At 35.2% G+C, this 7,943-nt stretch overlaps 2 long non-coding RNA genes across 2 annotated transcripts; both read right to left on the reverse strand.

Moving 5' to 3' along the window:
• Positions 1 to 1,509: 1,509 nt before the first annotated feature.
• Positions 1,510 to 4,040, reverse strand: LOC131942758 (uncharacterized). The gene is made up of 4 exons (XR_009386811.1): positions 3,982 to 4,040; positions 3,161 to 3,312; positions 2,314 to 2,441; positions 1,510 to 1,758 (listed from the first exon to the last, which is right to left on the reverse strand). It is a non-coding gene; the product is annotated as an uncharacterized LOC131942758 (long non-coding RNA).
• A 1,396-nt stretch (positions 4,041 to 5,436) lies between these two features.
• LOC131942764 (uncharacterized) lies at positions 5,437 to 6,179 on the reverse strand. Its single transcript, XR_009386813.1, has 2 exons — positions 6,048 to 6,179; positions 5,437 to 5,707 (listed from the first exon to the last, which is right to left on the reverse strand). It is a non-coding gene; the product is annotated as an uncharacterized LOC131942764 (long non-coding RNA).
• Positions 6,180 to 7,943: the final 1,764 nt, after the last annotated feature.

Raw genomic sequence — 7,943 nt, forward strand, 5'->3', positions numbered from 1 at the left:
TCTATTAATAGTTCAAGGGTCATGAACCGGATATGTTCTATATGCAAATGTATTTTTTGTGTGTTATTGCCGGTTCAAAATTTTTATTTTTAAATTAAAGCATTAGAGTTAAAATTGTTACTTCTTTTTCTTCGATACAGTCTATATAAAGCTTGCTGTCGAAAATTCTTCACAAATTATAGTAAAAAAAAAATTAGGCTGAAAAAAATAAGATCGTCACATAGGCCCGACACTAAATGATAGTAGGCCTAGAAAGAGAACCAGTTTCAGTTTCATTAAAGGTACACAACCCTACTAAAATTTGTTTTTAAAAAACTCCATGATTAGCCCCCCGTAATAACAATTAAAAAAATAAAGTGAAATTAAAATGAACATTTTTTTATGCTAACTTCAACACACAATCATCATTTTAATGATTACAATATAAGCCAATTTTTAGCCAAATGAAACATTTGGATTCTATCAGGAAGACACACGTTCTTGATTTCTTTTTTTCTCCACACAAAGACCAGTGGCGGAACTAGAAAAAAAGGGCCACCCCGCAAAAAAAAAATTCTGGGCCCCCTCCTATATATATATATATATATATATATATATATATATATATATATATATATATATATATATATATATATATATATATATATATATATATATATATATATATATATATATATATATATATATATACAAACACTGAACACAAACATTGGATACTCATTTCTGGCCTGATCGGGTTTGAAATAAAAATGTCTTTTTTTTTTCCAATTTAAACAAATTACAACATGACATGTGAGTGCGTGCATTAGTCTGTTTTGAATTTTTTTTTTTAGATTTATAACTAGTTCATTAAATATGTTTGCTGTAATACAGCCGATTATATGGACTTTGGATAGTGCTAGATTAAAGCCGGTCAAAAAATATAAAACGTGAAAGCTTTGTATGTGAAATGGTTTCTCGTGTTATGTTTATTTTTATGTTTTTTCGTATTTATGTTATTTGTTTTAAATATATTTCCTTTTTATGCTATGTCAATCTTTAGTTTGTATTTCTTTTTAAATAATAATTAAGAGGAGTAATTGCTTTTTTATTTGTTTAGTACAAATATATTAAAAGGAGCACCCCTATTTAACCATTTAAAAAAGGGAAATAAGTCATGGAAGTGTTTTGAACGTTTGCCTATCTTTCACACTACAGCTCAGGCATATATATATATATATATATATATATATATATATATATATATATATATATATATATATATATATATATATATACGCAACAGCATGTGTTAGCTACTGTATAACATCACAACTGTAGTAGACCTGTTTGTTATTGACAAAAGCTATTGCCGTCAAGTCAAAAATGCAACTATAAAAAAATTATTATGGTCGGCTATGGGCCCCTAAATGGCGTGGGCCCCCCCGCATTGCGGGGTCTGGCGGCACTGTAGTTCCGCCCCTGACAAAGACGCTTGTAAACAATCTGACTAGATTTCTACAATTTTATTTTCTCAAGGCATCAAAGCAAAACAAAACACATCTGGTAAAATTCTAGTATCTGCATAAACATAAATAAAGATACAAGTTCATCACATGGTATGGGCTAGATGGGTGGAACGTAAGTCTTCCAAGAAAATGTAGAGAATTTCGGCACTAGCTTCTTTATTGAATTACAATGGAAACAAGGACTAACCCCGAATATATTATTCTTTTACTAAAGTGCTAACTAGCAGGCTTGATTGTTCGTCTACTGATTCTGTAAAAATGAAAGAAAAAAAAAAGAAAATCATTGCAATGAAATTAAGTTAAGGGGTCATCCACAGTGTTTCTTACAGACTTTTTTCCGAGGGGGGGGGAGCACTTGATATTTTCGGGGGGGGGGGGTGGTGGCAGACACTGGTAAGAGTATATGTTTCATAGACAAAGTCCTTTTCTTTAGGGGGGGGGGGGGGGGTCGGTAGACTTCGGTAGTGTGTGTGTGTGGGGGGGGGGGGAGCGGAAAACTCCCCATAAGAGATGCCTGGAAGAAACACTGGCCATCAATAAATGACGTCAAACTTTTCATTTGACGATTTTTACCTACCCTCTCTCCATCGTCGTACACAATTTTAAAAAAAATCAGACCACCCCTCCTCGAAAATAACGTCACATTTTACCCCCTTCCTCCTTATTGCAATTTTGTTGTTTGAAACAGTTTTACTTCATGAATTATAAAGCAAGCTGGGGAACGTTTCGGAAACTGATTAACTTGTACAAGAATTTAAAAAAATATATAAAATCGTAATATTGTTCCAGGTTAAAATGTCCTTACCTAGCCTATAAGTTTTAGGAGCAGAAGGGTCTGTATATCTATGGTACCCCCAGATAAACTTTGCAGTAACAGGATGGGCAGGAGATTGGAAATGTTGAAAGCTTTTCCGTTTAACTCCGGTAGGGCTGCTGAAGAGGAAAGGGAGAAAAAACATTTATACAAGTTTAAGATGATAAGACTAATAAGGGAGTCAGGGGACTGCGGAGAGATTTGTAAGCAGAGTTTCTTCCAGGCATCTCTTCGGGAAGCCCCACCCCCCCCCCCCCCGAATTTTTTTTACCGCCCCCCCCCCCGAACGAAATGAAATTTATATTATTTATATAGAAAATATATACTTTTAGCAGTGTCCGCCCCCCCCCCCCCCGAAGAAAGTCTACCGCCCCCCCCCCCCCCGCGAAAATTTCAAGTGCCCCCCCCCCCCCCCACGGAGAAAAAAGTCTGGAAGAAGCACTGTTTGTAAGATGCGATATTGCTCTCGGAACCAAAAGAAATGATGAAGATGAGTAAAAAAAAAATTAAGTTCCCTTTGAAACCTGATGATCTATAGGGCAAGTGAAGTAAAGTTCACTTGGTTCTGTGACCTCAGCATATGAACAGATAGTGTCGTAAGCTCTATGCCCAGCCAACTTTACTTTCCCTAAAGTGAGTTAGGTACGCATCAGAGTTGGATGGACTCAGAGATCGTCTATTGACTTGAACCCGGATTCGAACTCAAGACTTACAGGTTAGCAGTCCAGCTCTCTACCTCTAGACCACTCGCAGAAAGTTTTTAAACAATGAAAACAGGTGATTATGGGTGTGTTTTTGGTTATAGTTGTGCGTGGTAAAAAAAAAAAAAGAAACGTACGGTTCACAGGAAATGGGCTTGCAGTGGTTTCGTCTTGGGGTAGTTCTGCCTGACGTTCCAGCCGTGCTGGGTCTTCCACCGGAAGTCTGAAGGACAGACACACGGACACGCCGACCAAGAAAAACACAACCGATACAATACCCGAGGCCATACTGTCGAGAAACAAAATGTTGATTGTTAAATAAACGAGTGAATGGTAGATGGGATTACGGATTGGATTACAAGCCAAACGCTTTTCCTTACCCCACCCGTTATCAAGAACACATTGCTCTTATTTAACGTATGTAGTTGCAGAGGCGTAGCGATGGCGGGGGGGGGGGGGGGCAGGAGGGGACATATGTCCCCGGGCGCCGACCTCAGGGGGCGCCAAAATGGGTTGTAAAAACAAATTAAAGTGTCAATTTAGCTGCATTTTTGCAGTTTGAAGGGGGGGGGGTGCAAATCGAAAAGTTGAGGGGGGTGCAAATCGAAAATTTGCTCCCGAGGGGGGCGCCAAATTGAAAGTTTGTCCCCGGGCACCGGGAAGGGTCGCTACCCCTCTGTGTAGTTGGTATCAGGGCCTAGCTATATACACATCGTAGTCAGCAGATTTTTTAATATAATGTGATAACGTCTTTTAATTACAAAAAATAATGATTTTTCTTTTTGTGTAGTGATAAAATAAAAATTATTTATGGTTATTTTAATTTCATGAAAAGATGTAAACTTATTAAGCTTATACAGCTAAAAATTATTTTTATAAATGTAATCATAGTATCGTTAATTTATTAGCTAGTATAGTCCACGTATTTTGAAAGTTAACATCAGAACAATGTACGTACCTTTTGGAGATTTGTTCTATATACGCACACCGTTAAAAACTTACAAAGTATAATAAAATCTTTTCACCATCAAGACTTTATAAAGCTGGTCCAAGTGGATATAACTGAATTATCACGTCCCAAAAAATCGGTAGACATTATGTCAACAAATGATATGACCCAAGATATTGATCTAATGTCTATTCTCTTCTCGTCAGTTCTAACCACAAACACTTTTACATTATTTTCTTTTCTTCATATTGACTTGTAATAAGGACACTAGCACGTGATGACCTAGTGATAAACATAACTAAAGTCACAGTGGCTTTCTTCAATACTGTATGTTTAAATTGTGAATACAATTTTATCACAAATGAAGCTGTCTAAAATTTCTCATAATTAAACTTCCAAAATGGCGTTTTTTAATATTTAAATTGTAAAAGTTGAGTACCATAACTCTTATTTTGTTTTCTACTTTCTCGTATATACGAAGTATAGAGAAAGTATTGTAATCGTGCAAAAAAAAAAATCGAGATTTTTTAAATCTCGACGTTTTACAGCTCCCTGAGTTGGAAAAACATAGTTTTGCTATCTTGTCCGTATGTATGTGTGTGTGAGTGTGTGTCTGTAAACACGATAACTTGAGTACTGTTACAGCTAGGTTGATGAAATTTCATATATAAGTATTATATCAAAATTATAGATCCGCATCAGTTTTTGAGCGATTTCCAATAACCAGATGTGGAACTTTTTGTACTTTGAATTTTTCAAAAGCCCGTAACTTGAGTAATATTTCAGATAAATAAATGACATTTCACTAGCATGTAAAAAATCTGATTCTCTGCCTTGTGTTAAATTTTGAGTAATTTCCGTTGACCGGAAGTAGTAATTTACGCTATTTCCGATTTCTCAAAAAAAGCATGTGAATTTATAAAGTACTAATAATATTCCGCATCATTACGCACATTTTATTTGGCGTTCACTTGGTGTGCAATTATTTTTTCTACGAGATTTTATTCTATTTTAAAAAGTTTAAGTATTTAAAATGAATTAAAAATCATGTCTATATCCCGAGTTGCCATCCCCAGTTGTTTCAAATGAGAATATTCGATAAAGTTTAGGGGAGATCACTCCCGGTTTATTTCATATGTTTTCAAAATTGGCATATACACTAGGTAAGAACTGCCGTCTGAAAGCGTGGGCCATAGCCGATATATTTTAATCCTACTTGTAGTGGGAGTCATCCATCTTTCTACTGTTATCCTTTAGTTCACCTATATGGGTTTTAACGTAGGGTATCCACAATAAGGACCTACCTTGTTATAAAGGCGGCATAAGTTCTGTGTCGATGTATAGACCCTACCATTGATTTCGATGGTTTTTGTGTGTGTATTTATATGTATATGAATAAAACCTGTTATTGCATATATTACACGCAGGACGAGTCCTTAAACATTAACTTCAGTAACACAGTAATCTTATTTCATCTTTTTATTTTTACACAAATAAATTCATCGATATCTTTGGAGGCATAATTTTTTTTTAAATACTAAGATTTAAAGCATTTCAAACAAATACATAAAATGTACATAAGGATTTAAGGGTCATGAAGGGACTTTGTGGGAGTTAAATTTTCCTATTCAAAATAATAGTGTAGCTAAAACACAAAAACTTCACAATAAACAAACACAAAAACGAAGCTTGAGCATAATCAGTGAGTCACATGATCTGTGTACTAAATTTAAATCTGAAAATAGAAATAAATAATTTTAACTAATTGTTATAATCGTTTCATCAGCACTTTTTTATTTTTAGAAATTGTTAAGTTTTTTTATCAACATTTCTTTTTTAAATTATATATATTAATATTATTAATTACTTTTTTTCGGTAAGTCGTCAAAAATGTTAAATAACCGAATTTTTTTTTTAGATGCACCTCTTTATGTAAAAAATGTCAAAGAAAACCCTATTCGTTATTTAAATGCACCTCTTATTTTAAAAAAAATTCCAAAGATAATGTTAAAAACACTGTTTATTTTTTTACATGCTCCTCTTGCTTATCAGAAAATTGTCAAAGATAACTTTACCTAGCCGAGAATTCTGGAGAAGAGAATGAGAGGCAGAAGGCTCTGAATGTTGAAGGAGCCGCCTGAGCCGCCAAGGAGTTGAAGTAGGAACAGAGTGCTAATGTCGAGAGCTTTCTCTTTCACTTCAGGCAGGGTTTCTGTGGAAACAAGAAGATGTGGCAAATAAGCAACATTGTGCATATGTGGTAAATGGACAAAATTGTGTATATGTGGAAAATAAGCAACATTGGGTATTTGTGGTAGATAAATAAAAGAGTATGAGGTGAATGAATCAAATAATGCTATTTAGAAAGTGTATTTCAAATTTACAGTCGTATCATACATTTAAAAAATAAAACGTGAAATCTGACGAAGACATGGTGTCGAAACGCCTAATTGTTAGTTTTGTGCGTTTTATGTTTTACCGGTTAGATCAGCCGTGGATTGGAAAACGTGGAATGTATTTCCAGGTAACACCTTCAACAGGTACAGATAATGAAAATCTCCATCAGGGGTACGTTTTTATACCCCCAATCTTTACTCATTAGTCAGTCTGGAATGGGTTAAGACGCCATTACCCTAGGTTTCCACCAGGCTTTGCTTCCTCACAACGCATCTTTTTACATAGAAAGGGAATTTCGGTCAGGGGAGGACCTACAATCTCGAGTATGGTTGCTTGAACACATATCTTGCTACGCGGTTTTTACATTAGGAACTCGATGATACAACCAAGTTTAAAGGTCAAATGTTACTCACCGTTGAAGGGCACTAGGGGTAGAGAGGTGGGGTCCTGGGGAGGATGAGGGGCGTCTGTGTGACCACCACCTTGAGCCTCCAGGGGTAAACTCCAGGACAGAGAGACGGACACGATGACCAGGAAACACAGGGCTAGAACTATGCGAGAGGCCATTCTGTGAAGTGAAGGTTTTAGATATGTGATGTGTACACAGCTTTATAATAGTTATCCTATGTAGAGGAGGGGTTTTGGGCGTGTGATAAGCACCAGTGTTTCTTCCAGGCTTTTTTCTCTGGGGGGGGGGGGGGGGCAATTGAAATATTCGGGCGAGGGGGGGATGGACACTGTTAAAAAGATATATTTTCTATATATATTACATTTTGTTCGAAATTGGAGAGGGGGGGGGGGGCGCGAAGAAATGCCTGGAAGAAACTCTGATAGCACAAGACTTCAGAGTAATTAACTTTAAATGATTTTGTATGTTTGTATTGTCTTAAATGTTTTAAGAGCTTGATCATTTATAAGAAATATGTATCTGTATCGAATTACAGATTTAAAGTGAAAGCTAAGTTGTACTTAAAAAGTGGTGTGTGTATTTTTTTTCGGCATTTTTCTGTGCAACTTAAATTATAGAAACAATACATTCTATTTTATATTCGGATTAATACTTGGGATAACTGTCTACAGCGAACCTAAATCCTAACCCTAACCGTCATACCGCAAGTACTGATTACATCCAACGTAGAAGTAAAATTGCATCACTAACTAGGATGAAGATAAACTACAAACAAGAACTTTTGTCTTTAATATTAATAGACTAAGGACTACCTCTGAAATTGTATCAACATGATCAAAACATTAAAAACTTATTTTTGTGAGTTTCTTAATATTGTGAATAATTTTCTTTTCTTAGCATTTTGTTTTGTTTTCTAAAATTAAAATGTGACAGAATCAATCTTTGGATAAAACAATTTTATCTTTTCAACAGCTTAGGTGGCTGCTCAGTAAAATAAAAACCGAAAAAGAGAAATTTTAAAGACATAAACAGCTGAGTTTAAAACGTAAAAGTTAAAGATTAAAATAAAAAAATACCTTTTAATGGAGTAAGATGAATTCTCTTCAGATATCTCGAATTAAACTTTGCAAGAAGCGAAGAAGATCTGTGTCTCTATCGACTCTGC

Source organism: Physella acuta, unplaced genomic scaffold (genome assembly GCF_028476545.2).
Source record: "Physella acuta isolate Inbredline_101_S28 unplaced genomic scaffold, ASM2847654v3 ptg000036l, whole genome shotgun sequence".
NCBI classification, from domain to species: domain Eukaryota; kingdom Metazoa; phylum Mollusca; class Gastropoda; family Physidae; genus Physella; species Physella acuta.